We start from the raw sequence: 14,575 nt of genomic DNA on the forward strand, positions 1-14,575 counted from the left end.
TCTCTAGTGCTCTTTCCTGGCATGAAACCATACTGCTGATCACTAATCATCACATCCCTTCTTAACCTTGCTTCCACTACTCTTAAAGGTTTCAGTAATATAGTTTTCAAAATGAGATTTGTGATGTTAAAAGGTTTCAGTAATACAGTTTTCAAAAATAATTTCCTATAATGTACAAGACTTAAAGTGTTGTAATCATGAATCAGGTCTCCTAATACATTTCTATATATAGGCATAACAGGTGTCTGCTTCTAGTGTAAAAGGACTTCACAACAGTCAACATTTTGATGAATAATTCACTTATGAATCCTTATGTTTACAGATTTTAGATCCTGGAAATTTATCAGGTCCCATAGAACATTCCACTTTCTTTTTACCCAAAGCATTACAGACAATGCCATTGTTGATCTTTGGGTATTCTACAATGAATATTTCCTTAAGTTTTGGAGTTTCAAAAGTACTTGCAGATGGCACACTTGATATAAAATAGTTGTTAAAATTTCTTGACATTCCTTGTGGTTCATACGTATTCGTGAAGTTAAACAACTGGGAACAAAGAATATTAGCAAAATCTGTCCTGTCAGTCACATATTTTCATAAAGGCTTCCTATTATTTAGATAACTCACAAGAATCTATTATGTATATAAATATATATATATATATATATATATATATATATATATATATATATATATATAGTAATTTCCTCCGGACCTTCCAGACTTCCAATCAGTAATTAATAAATAAATGTCATCATTACTTTATTAACTTATTTCGGCTTCCACTGATCCAACTTACCACATGTGTTTCTGGGTCATTTTGCCACTGAGTCCCTTACCTGCTCCATGTCAAAGTACACTGGCTTTCTATGGATTAGATGCACATAAATCTTCAAGTTTACATCTTTCCAAGAAATCTTACAGTCAGGTATCACCTTCCCACTACAATACTGAAAACGGATTGCTTTTGGAAATGCTATTTATAAAATCAGGTTCAGTACCTTTCTTGCTTCTCCTCCCTCACTCATTAAAAAAAAAAAATCAAAGAAAGAAACAAAACATATAAAAAGGAAAAATCTAGGTGGAAAATGTCATACGTGCTTCGACTCTTATTTCCTTTGCATCTATAAAGTCCATGATATCTCATTTCAATCATATAAGTTGGGTCTAAATCAAACAGAGCTCCCTCTGACATGGCAACAACATGCAGTGATTGCTTATGTTCTATACAGCAATTCTTTAGCTGAGTCTCCCATCTTCATTGTTAATTTTACATAGAACACTGTTTATTTCAACACCAATGCTTAGTGTGTCATCCTAAAACATATTTGTACAACATAAACTGCAGATGAAAAAAAAAACATACTCATCCTCCTTCACCTCAACATTTTTGAATAACAATGAGGGTCGTTGAAAACATCTTACTGAACTAAAGTTAACTGTAAACTTTTTCTTGACTATGTTATAAAAATGAAAAAGAAAAACATTTATCTGCTGTCTCATTTTTTTCTGAATAGTCTTAGATGTTCACTTCTCCCATTTTTTAACCACTTGAGATCACTTCTGTATTACAATATTTAATGATCAACCCTTACACATGTAAACTAGACTGAAAAAAATAGACTGTATATTTTTGAAGAGCCTTTGTAAGCTTCTACCTTATTGTCAAATAAGAATAGCCACTCCTTTTCCTTATATCCATGTTTTTCTAGGTTCCACTTTTTTCACTTATAGACCATGAGCACCATTATATTCTTACTACAAAAGTTGATGAAGTACCCATGAGTTGCATCCTTCGCCTTATGAAAAATGAGTCCAATGTCCTTCATTCCCTTTCATGGTCTATTCTACAATTTCAACAACTTAAAATGACTGCTCCTGTGCTCTGGGCTTCAGCAAGTACTCTGCCTAAGTGCTTGCTCTGCATCATCTACTTCAAAAAGAAGTCTTAACCACTGTTTGAAATAAAAGTGTAACAGCAAAGCAAAAGGAGGTGGCATTGCAATATTTATATAAAAGACATGCACACCTGCAGACTGGTCAACCAGTATGACGCACAGGAGACACTCCAGGTGCAGTTAACAATTGACAAGACCCCTATTCAAATCATAGCTAGCTAGCTACAGACCCCCAACTTTGACTCAAGATGCCCACTCTACATATTTGAAACTCTTCAAATCTATTAAGATTCAGCCCTTTATCCTGCTCCTGGGTCACTTTAACTATCCAGCCATAGATTGGAAGAAATACTCATGCCAAAACATAAATGTCCAGAGATTCCTTGATTTTGTCAATGCAAATGCCTTAGACCAGCTGATTGAAACCCCAACAAGAGGTGAAAACATCTTGGACTTGGTATCAGCCAACAATAGTAACCACTGCAGCATCCCTACAGTGTTATCCTCCCTGGTAAGATCCAACCACAAAGTGGTCACTGTCGAAGTCACCCCCCCAGCTAGGGTCAAACAAAACAACTTCTCCAATGCTGATTACAACCTCCTGAAGGCAGGTATAAACAGCTTCACAGCCCTGCCCCTCCACAGGAACTGCACATATGTCCAAACTGACACAAAAGTACTATACAAGCATTTATATAGCTGCATGGAATCTTGAATAACTGACAGGATGAAATCCTTCTCCTCAAGGAAGAGTAAACCTGTCTGGTGGACATCTGCAATAAATAAATTCTATAATAAAAGGGAAAAAAAATGCTGTCCAGGATCCAGAAGGAGCAGGTGTCTTATTGGAAGCAATCTCTTCTTAGCCTGAACAAGCAAATAAGAGCACTAGTGAAATCCTCCAAAGCAAACTTCAAGTCTAAACTGGCCACATCTACTAAAGACAATCATAAGACTGTCTTCACATATGTCTGTAATCTCAAAGGAAACAGTCAGCTCTGCTAAGAAGTGGTGGTCAAGGACACCACATACACAAACACTGTAGATATAGCGAACCTGCTGGCAGACAGGTTTGGCAAAAAAACATCACCACTCTATCCCCAGTTCCTATGGTGGGGCAGGGGCTGTGAAGCTGTTTATACCTGCCCTCAGGAGGTTGTAATCAGCATTGAAGAAGTTTTTTTGTTTGACCCTAGCTGGGGGGGGGGTGACTACGACAGCATTTTATACTGTCATCATTACCTCTTTATTGTAATAAACTGATTTCTTTTACATCATTTGTTTATGTTATAGTTAAAACTTTTTCTTGCCTGATACTTAAAGTGATGACAGCATGTATTTTTTTTTTTTGTGACTAGGTCACAAACCTCTCTAAAGAGGGTTGGGAGGGGTGGCCTAATGCTTAAGATGTTTTCCTTGCAAACACAAGGTGCAAGGTTTGAGTCTCACAAGAGATAAGTGGCTAGGCATAAAATGGCTCACAAGGGCAGTTAGCTTAGTACAAACCTATGAAACATTGCTCTAGTATCTTCAGGCCAGATGCAAGACACAGACTAAAGGTTCAGAGTGCATGTGTGTGTGCTTTAACTGCAATTTTTCATCTTCTTTCAACCCAGTCTAAGTGGCTGAATGTTTTCTGTGAAATACATTTCATCTATAGCAACAGCCCTTTAATTAATACTGACAAACCTAAGAATGTTTTTGAGTCCTGTCTTTGGCAGTCTTGATTACAGCAGCTCTAGTTACCCTGTGAGTTTGTTATACGTGTCAATATTTGTTGAGTGATCCTCTGTATCTCAATAATTGAATGAGACTGAGTGGGCAGGATTGCCTCTAGTTTGTTAAATGGTTTTCTGTCTCAGCCCACTTCAGCAGTCATTGCAAAACTTGAGCTGGTGCAGGTTGCTCCAGAAAGCCTTGCTTGTTATCCTCTCACAGGTTCAACAAGGTCCAGAAGTGTTTGCTACATACAATAATATGCAGACCTAGCAGTTGTTATTTTTTTCTTTTTTATTTCTAACTGGCACTAACTTCCTCAAAAAAATACAGAGTCCTAGTAACTACTTGCTCTTCCCTAATCAAAGCCATGATGACAGCACAATTCTGCAACTTAGGTCTACATTTATTGTAAATGGAAGAGAGAAAACGAGCGAGAGAGAAGGAGAGACAGGGAAGGAGAGGTGGGGGGGGAAGGAAAGAGAGGGCACACACTCTACTTGCTGTTATCAACTTGCCTTTACCATGAATTTCATTTTTAAAAGTGCAACCTTTTCATTTTTAGCTAAAATTTACAACATCACTTCATGCTACAATTATCAGTAATTATTATCTAACATAGCCACAGCATTCTAGCACATTAAAATTGGAATGGGGCACCATTTCTTAACGTGCCTTACTGCACCCAGTTTTCCTGAATTCTGGGGATTATACCTAGCATATAATACTTAGAAGGTAATACTCTTGCAGCAAATTATAAAATGTACAATACCCATAACAACATTTTAAATGTTTACACTTTGATGCTGCTAGAATTGTATAATGGACTGAAAATTTGCAGCCCACAGAGACTGTTCTATTAACTTCTTCAAATGTACAAGGTATGAATTCACAGAGAGTGCGAGATTATGACAAATCCTAAAATATATGAAATAAATGCTAAGATGTGTTTGTTGAAACTTGAAGCACCTCGCACTGCTTATAAACCTTATCAGACAGCATTTGCTTTTGTTTTAGTTTAGTTAATTTCTAGCAGTTTCTTGGAGCCATTATAATGCCTTATCGATCTCATGAAGATATTCCCTGGGTTTCCTGCATGGAGTGGTTTGTGTCCATGTAGCCACAGCAGTGCACCTTGCATATTCATGAAGGCACACTGCTCTTAAGGCTAAATGGACAGAAACCATGAACGAGTGCATGGGGCATGTTTAAGTAGTGCACAGACTACGAGCATGCCCCCTGCACTCAGAAAGTGCCATACAGCACTTTCAAAAGTATTTCAGTGCCCGTGGCCACTGAAATGAAATCAAAATGATTATTTCGGTGTCCGTGGACACTGAAATAGCTAGGGGAGCAAGAAATTTGCAGGGGGTGTGTGACAGGTTCTGTCACATACTCCCTGCATTGCAAAAGTGCTGTATGGCATTTTGCAAGTGCTGTCAGTGTCCACGGACATTGACAACTAATAAAATAGCTATGTCAATGTTTGCAGACATTGAAACAGCCTTTAGATCTGTAAGGAAATGCAGGGGGTATGTGACAGGTTCTGTCACCCATCCCCTGCATTGCTAAAGTGCTATATGGCCATAGCCGTTAACTGTACTGGATAATGCCCAGATGCCCGCCTAGCATACGTTTCACCCTCATGGATCAATAAAGCAGTACAAACCATAAATAATGGAGGGACAAAGTCACAAAAATAGGGAAACATCCTAAATACTGTACTGACAAACCTGAAAGCTGATAGAATAACATGTTTGTAGTAGCATGGACTCCCTGCAGGGTATGAAGACTGAAACAGAAATGTCTGCCATTTGAAAGTGCCGTATGGCCATATCTGTCAACTCAACAGGTTTATGCAGAATGCCCAGATTCCTGTCTCACATACCTGTCAACCTCCTAGAGCAAAAAAGCTGTGGAAGGCCAGAAATAATATAATATATATTTTTTCCATACTAAGGAATGTTTAAGCGTAGCTGAATGGGTGTGCGTGTTATGTCCCTCTGCTTAGCATTGCTTAAACATCCCATAGGAGATAAATAAAAATATACAGCTGAAATTCCCTAACTGAGATAGTGTAGTGGTTGGAGTCCTGGCTTCTCATTCAGGTATTCATAGCTTGAGTATCAAGACAGGCAAGTTATTTTTATATGAGAAAGCAGTGCTAAAATTATTATTTTCAACTTTAAGTATGTAGTAACTGGGTTTTGTCAACCAGGGTAGTGTAGCTGGTATAAAATGGAAGTGTGAGTGCATATAACATGTGAAACCAGACATTATGCATTATTTATTTATTTATTTTACATTTGTTTACCAGGGTAATCTGACTGGAGACATGTCTTTTTTCAGCAGAGGCCCGGGGAGAAAAGCTCCACATAGAAAAAATACAATAAATACAGAAAAAAACTGTAGTACAATACTCAAGTAACAATAAAAATTAAGATGAAGTTTTGCTTGATTAGTCTTAGGAATAAGATAGAGAGGAAAGTGCAGACAATGTAGATGGTAGGAATAATCAATGAAAGCAGAGAAATTAAAGGGACTTTCGGTCCCATGTATAAACGAGTGTTCTATACAGTATAGTCACACCCCTTGCTAATGTAATGAAAGCATATGGAGGGATGCCATGTAAAGTAAATGATATACACTGAGTAAATTAAGTAATTATTTTGATTTTTCTAAAAATGAAAAGTGAGCAATGGTTAGGAATGCTTATGTATGGTTACCATGTGCAAGCATTGCTTAGATGTGAATGTTAAGCAGCAGGTAGCTCAGCTAAGTTGATTTGCACACTGTTAAGCAGTTCTCAGTAATTACCCCTTTAAGCACTGTTCAACTCAGCTTAGTGGATTTACACACTGCTTAGTGGAGCTTAACATGCTCAAAATGGTCTAATGATGGCAAAGGGCAGAAATATCACCTTATTTAAACTGCATATGTGGGAATATAGCCAGAATCTGTTATAGTTCATCTGTGCAGGTACTATGGCTGGTGTTGGTGAAGTAGCATGCTTTCAGCCACAGTGCTGGAGAATTCAGGAGTCCAGGGTCATGGTTAGACTCTTTGTAGAAAACCATGAGGAGAGACTGCTGCAGGGCCAGTACCAGGGCTCACAATACAAAGCGGAGGCCTTGGACCATCTCACATGTGATCTCATCAGTGCTACTGGCATCCCCCAAACTGGTAAACAGGAATGAAACCACTATGCTGACCTAAAGTGGAGGAAGGGTGAGCTTTCTTGGCCCAGTGGATCCAAGATGCACGGGCATGGAATACTCCAGTAGTGAGTAAGTATCACAATCAAATAGTTTGCAGCAAATACTAGCCTGAGAATGTGATAGACAGGTATGCATAATCTTTGTTTTTTTTCCCCTACAGCTGCAGCAGAGAGGGCTAGTAACACAGGAGCCCATACCAATAGATTGCTGAGGCTGCACCAACAGGCTGGTGAGTACAAATCTATTTTGCAGTATATTGTTCAAATAGCTAAGAAGGAGTACATTGCTTATTGCTAGTAGGTATACTGTTACTGTGTGACCTGAATAAATAAAAAAGTTTGACTGACTAATATTGATGTGTAATAAAGATCCCTACAAAAAACTGTGCTTATTCTGGTATATTGTTGTAGACATATAGAATGTATACAGGTTCTTCACAGCAAATATGGCTGTGGCAGCATACATTAACTGAGGTTGTTCTGTGAACCAACTGTTAAGAAAAACTATAGATGGTGGAGCTGTAAAACAAGATATTACTTGAAATGTGAAATATATACTGCACTAAGCTCTGAACCCTGAATAGCAATGTGTAAAGTTTCAAAGTGTGTTCCATCCAGCATTGCCTTGTGTTAACCTTTGCTTTCCAGATTGTAGTAATCCAAAGTATTAATGCATAGTACAATAACTATCTGTCATGCATGCATCACAAGATTACAAATTCAGATAGTCTAAGCAAGATACTGTTAGGCAGAAACCAGTGAATCAAAAATAGCAGTTTCTCAGTAGCTCAGTGTGATGAGAAATAGCTTAATTGTTAATTTTGCACACCCAGACATGGTTTGAATCCAGGGCGTGGTATTAAGATGTGTGCATATCTATACACAAGGAATCAGGAATAAATGCAAAAACAGTCAGGTAGTGTTAACAGATATTTTTTCCACAGATTTTGTAGGTAAGGAAATGTTGATAGTAGCTGTATGAAGGGTATACTAATAAACTGTGTATGACTATTCAACTGTTCCACCACATGTCTGCAAATGACAGCAGGATAGGTACATACAACATGCACTGTTTCCAGTACATGTCTATCAATAATCATGCTGTCATGGCTAGTGGTCACTGGGACCAATAACCCTGGACACATATAGGAAACCAGTTGAAGTATGCCAGTAGCACACTCATATAACAGCAGTTCAGGGTACCCCTCCTGTGTCAGATATGTAATCTTGACATATACAAGCACCCTCTAGTTATGTACCCAGAGTTGTCACAGTTTGCTTCATACCATTCCAGGCTGACAGTTTAATAGGTATGTTTTTGGTGCAGAAGCTATGGGCCATAGGCAGACATAAAGTGAGGGCAGACCCATAGAGTACTGAGCAGTAGTGTTATGGAAAATAGAAGCATAAACAGTTGTTAATGGACTTTTTGTCTCACCCCCACCCCTCATCTGGATCAATACTATAATTCATATAGTATGGGTATGTTTTTCTCCAAACCTAATGTTGGGACTTGTGTTCTATTATTGTTCATATATTTGATTGGTTGTATGTTAACATACCTTGTTCAAATATCATTGTTGGTGGCCTGTTGCCATTAATGTTACTGGCATGCTGTTATGATGCATACTGTTATTCCAGTTATGCATGTGTTTGTTTTGCTATGCAACTGGGTTAATTGGAACACCCACCAATGCTGTTATAACTAATCTTGAAATGTGTTGTTCATGACTAACCAACATATATTTTTTAAAACCTCAACACCATAGCACATTTGGGAAGGCAGATCCCAGTGGATCTGTCTGCCCCACCTCATCTGGCCATGGCACCGGGCACCAGCATGTCTGGGACCCAACCCCGGACTTCCTCGTCTGTTGGTCCTGCACTACCTTTGGGTGGGACCATCTCAGGGGATGGGGCCTGTTCCCCCATGGGAGTGGGCATGGACAGGAGCCTGTCACCTGCAGTTAGTTCCAGTGACTTGTGTACTGCACCACCCGAGTAGAGTTGGGTGGGCAGCTGTTCCAGATTGAGGGCCAGCTGTTGCACCTAGAGAGGCAGGCCACCCTTCCTGTCTAGCCCCCATCACAGCCACCTTTAAGGCTGTGAAGGAGCAGTGGTGACTGCCCATGGGTGGGAACCTCAGTCCCACTGTATCCATTTGTGGGCTCACATGCTTCATATTCCCAACAACCCTCCCGTCAAAGGTGTTTACCCCCCTCATGTGTTATATACTGCCCCTATCTGCTGTCTTGTCTGTCTGCAAATGCAACCTATCCCACCCAACCTACTTCCCCAAACATACCTAAAGTCGTTCCCCAACATCTCACTCTCACCTTAAAAAAAGGGCATCTGTCCCACAAAAAAAAAAAAACATTGTCCTATACATAGCTCTACATTTCACCCCCATGTGAATAGACTTCCCATACATGTCATGGAATAGACTTCCCATAAAAGTCAAACAGAGCACCTCAGTGGCCCTATCAAGAGAAGTCTTGATGAGTGGATGGGAAATAGAAAATTCACCCCAGGATCACTCCAGTGGCTCTACTCGACAGAGGCACTGGGAACTAAGTTCAGGTGGCACAATGCCAGGATAATCCTGTGGGCTAGGCTTTTAAAGGGTCCGGGACCATTAGCCTAGTACACACCTATGACCCTATGTGCAGTAAAAGTAATCAATCAACCTGCAGATTACTCTGGAAATGTCTGTCACCAACACCCTTCCCTGTGGGGTGTGAAGCTGTAAATTCCAAATTGTACACATTTAATTCACAGCTGGTGCTGCCAAAGAAATGTAAAGCTATGGTTGTTTCCTACACCCATCCTTCACATCTATAGCTGCTTTTCATAATGTTTTACTCTCTGCTTGCCCCCATTTCACAGTTTTACTATCACCCTTTTTCTTTTCTTTAAAGAAAAGTAGTGTGGGTTTAAGCAGGAGTAAACAGTGCTAAGTGAAGCTAACAGGGCTTAACCATGTGTTAGCATCACTTAGCACCACGCAAAAACCACGCAAACCCACTTACAACTGCTTAAAAGTGGCTTAATGTCTCTGTTGCCATCAGTCCTTGTTCAGCCCAGCAACAAAATAAATGGCCCTACCAAATCTTGAACACAGGACACTGTGCATCTCAGTCACAGCAACATACCACTACACCATCTGAGCTATGTGAGTGTGTATTGCTTTTACAAACATGTCATTCATTCTGTTCATTTATCATTAATTAAAAAAAGTAATCACTTGCCAGTCTGGAACCCAGGACCCTGTGCATAACAGTTACAAAAATATACCTCCACACCATCTGAGCAGTAAGAATTTGCAATATTTTTACAAACAGTTCATGCACAACAGTGATTCAACATAAGGTGGAATTATATATCCTAGTATTGTTATATACATATATATGTATATATAGATATCTCTCTCTCTCTCTCTCTATATATATATATATATATATATATATATATATATATTCATACATAGATATATAGATAGATAACCAACTTCTTACTGTAACACATCTGCAAAAAGCTCGACAAATGGGGGGATAAAAGGCAAACAATAGTCACATCTTTGAAATATGGCTGTCATATGTGTAGGCATCTGCTAGAGTGGCACGGTTTGCTTTCACATACAATGCCAGATACATCCCAGGTCTGAAACACAAATGAATGTCATTAGTTACCAATGTCAATGCTCACATCATCCCAGTGATTTCTCAGAAACCCACAACTGCTGTGGCCAATAGACAAAACATATGAGCCACGCATCTGGACAGTGTCTAGACATCTGGACAGTGGAGAGGTATGACTGCAGTCATGTAACATAATGGAAAAACCCATGACAGTTGCCAACCATGTTACCCAGCAGCTTCTGAACCACAGTAAGACTAACACGACACTAACCCAAATCTACTCTAGGCAATTGCTCATGTATATCCAAATATATCATGCACTGCAGGGATGGAACTTTAGGGAAAAGCAGATAGCGGTGCATAAATGTCCACCCACAACCATTTGTACCACAGTCACAGCAACATACCAGTACCCCAAATGAACTCTAGAGTAGAACGACTGTTTGGACGAATATATCCTGATTCCTAATCACACACTACACTGCCATATACTGGTCCATCTCAAAGTGTACTGGGAATCCTGAGGTGTTACAGGACACCAGCAGCCATAGCAGCATGCACAGTCAGATAGAAGGATCTGTGATACTCACATCTGCTACTCTCCCTACTCAGCAAAACTAACATCTACACACAACATTACTACACAATTTTGGCTGTTGCTTCACAATGGCCAGACATACATAAGTCTCATCTGTACAGATTTCCACAAACTGTTCAGGGTGTCAGACCATATTTATGGCCACTGCTGCATACCACTTCCAGGAGTATGCTAAGTCAATGGAATTATACCTTGCATGCAGTCACTAAATAATAAATAATGCTATCACATACCTCTGACCCTCTTACTGCAGCACATCTGGACAAAGTATGACATACTTGGGGGCCAGGGGGCCAGAAAGAGGGACATATCTCACACTAATGGTGTTACAAACTTTGCCAGTGTCACAGACTTTGTTGTAACATAACATTCCTGAAGGATATGATGTCTGAAACACCAATGGATGTCAACAGTTACTGACTACAATCCTCCCATTATCCTACTGCTTCCACAAAAACAGACGCTGTCTGAGGAACAGACCAAACTTAACAGGCAAACCTCTGGGCAGTCTGTGGATATCAAGACCATTGAGAGGTATGTTAGGGATATATCACTGTCAGATGTCAAGTCACACAAAAAATGCATGTCTCCAGATGAACCCTGTTAAACTAGCTACCCTCTACTGACTTACAATCTGTACCCAATTCTGGAGCTTTGCTCCCCATGTTTCTGGGCAGTCTCCACGTCCTCTACTGAGAGATATTTCCACCTACTGTCTGTGAAACTGTAGCTCCCACACCTCCATAATGTCTTCCACACTGGCAAGGAAAAGGGGCAAGGCACACATGAGGGCCATAATTATAGTACTGTGTTGCTATGGCATTGGCAAATGGAAAGAAAGCACAGCTGCTCTGGAAGCAAGTAGCAAGTGGGAGACACCGATTGATGCACAGGCTATCACCTGCTCATGAGCAGTACCTACAAAAGGCAAGCTGCTGCCTATGCAACACAGGTCTCAACCCATCCACACAAAGACAGACTGCAACTACACAAATCTTAACCTTTGCATTGTTGTGAGGAAACTCTTGAACACTATAACAGGTATGTCAATCATGTCAGCTTGTAGTGGTATGCAGAAGAGGGAATGCAATGATGTCAAATGGGAGATTAAACACTAGGCCGTGACAAGACATGCTGGACTCACATGCTGCTGTCCATCACCTATGGAAATTTCTGCTTGCCCTGCCTGCATTGACATGGAGCACATCTCTGGCCCCTGGGCAAAAGTCAGCTCATGCATGACTACTAATGGAGTCTCTGTTGTCGAATACTGAGTGTGTCACTGGTAGGCCAGCTAACTGGGATGTTGTAATTATTATGTCACCTGTGAATGCTACTCTGATACATATGCTTGCCTTACTAATGTAAGAAATGTACATAGGGTATGTGCCTACTACACGACAGGTGCAGATGAGTGTGTTGAACTATATGTGATATACTGAGCTCATACCTGACAACTGTCCAGAGTTTTACAGACCGACCACATGTCTGCTTCATATTTTTAGTCAATGCCTCAGACAGTTGTGCATTGTCTGGCACATCACTGGCAACCAATTAAAGAATGAAGTCATAACAAATTAGCATACATTTCATTGTTAGATGTCATATCCTGCAGAGTACACCTGTGAATGTGACATCATCTTTGCTGGCAACTAAGTGTGTTTCAGCTAGATTCATAAAGTGACACTATTTACTGGCCTTTGCCCACCACTGATGTGTGCTTTTGTGCAGATGTCTTGGTCTAACAGGACCTAGGTGTCTCACCATGAAACCTATGTCAATGCAAGCATACCTTGTCCTGTAGGATGCTGACATTTGTGCAGTCACTGACACCTGCTCTCTGGCTGTGGACCTATGCCACCTGAACATGAATGCACATAGATTCCTCGGCTTTGTCAATGGCAATGCAGTGGATCAGCTGGTCAACACTCCTATGGCAGGTGGGAATCTCATGTACCTAATCCTAACCAACATGAGTAGCCACTGTAGCACTCCTACAGTGCCACCCCCCCTTGGTAATATCTGACCACATAGCCATCACTGTTCAGGTCACCATCTCCCCTGTCCCCCCTTTACAGTGTCAAACATAATGAACTGTATACAAATGACTATAAATCTCCTCACAGCAGGTAGAAGTAGCTGTACAACCAACATCCCATTTGTTGGAACTGGGAGCAGTGTCCAGACCCATACCACAATACTATATGGGCACCTACATTACTGTATGGACTCAGCAGTACCTGACAGGACAACATCATCTCCCTCAAGGTAGGGTTAGTAACTGTGGTGGACAGCAGCAATACACACATACCATAATAGGTAGAAACAATTGCTGGATGGGCCAAGATGGAACAGGTTCCTCATTGGAAGCAATGTCACCTTGATCTGTACAAGCAAATAGGGGCACAGGTAATGTACCCTAAGGCTGTCTTTGTGTGCAAATCGGATACATCACCCAAGGCAAATCACTAGGCCTTCCACACATGTGTCTGCAATTACAAAGGCAACACACATCTCTGCTCTGTAGTGATGGTCAATAACACCACATACACATATGACATAGATATAGGCAACTGGCTGCAGACAGGTGAAGTGTAAACACCATCACCCTGTCCCCCAGTGGTACACATGTGCATGTACAGCACATGCCACCCTCCTCTCATCATCAGGAAGCAGGTCCATAATGCCCTCTCAAAGGCAACACACAGAGGTCTCCATAGGGATAATACCATCCCTGGCTGCATCCCACATGAACACTGGCATGGGCCCTCAGATCCTTTCTGCACTGTAGTCAACCACAGCCTGAGCATCAGTGTCATCCCATCTGCACAGAGGACAGACACTGTCATTCCTATACACAAAGGCGTTGCAATCCACCAACCCAGCCAATATTATGCACACCCTGGCTAACCTTTTGACCTAGCTAACCTCTCTCAAACATGGATTATATAAATAACTAAACTGCAAAATCTAGCCACCAGGCTTTTAGCCTGTTTTTCTCACCTAAACAAAACAGTAATTGATTGTTTTATTTTATGAATGCTATCTGTTGTTTGTAATGCAAAGTTTTCTTTTTTGAATACTACCTGTTGTTTGTAATACAAAGCTTCTTTATAATTATTCATGTAACTAAACTATGTATTGTGGAGCTTTTCTCTCTCTGGGCCTCCACTGAAAATGGGCTCCCCGAGCCCAGTGGACCTCCCCGGTCATCAAACTGGAATGAATAAATAAAGAAATAAATTAGTCTAACTAGCCTGCTCTGCAAGGGCATGGAATGCAATATCAAGCACATTATGAACACGGACACTGGCAACATCAAAATACCTAGGCCCACACACCATGGTATTGTAAAAGGGAGATCAAACTTGTTAAACCTGATCGACCTCTCTGCAGTTGTCAACAAACACAGGGGTGAGGGGACGATGGTGAACAATGCATACCTTCACCTAGCCCCCTCCTCTCACACTAATCCTCAGGTGGACAGGATACATATGCCTACACATCT

This window comes from Protopterus annectens, chromosome 1.part2 (genome assembly GCF_019279795.1).
Source record: "Protopterus annectens isolate FY-2018-M chromosome 1.part2, PAN1.0, whole genome shotgun sequence".
In the NCBI taxonomy this organism is placed as follows: domain Eukaryota; kingdom Metazoa; phylum Chordata; order Ceratodontiformes; family Protopteridae; genus Protopterus; species Protopterus annectens.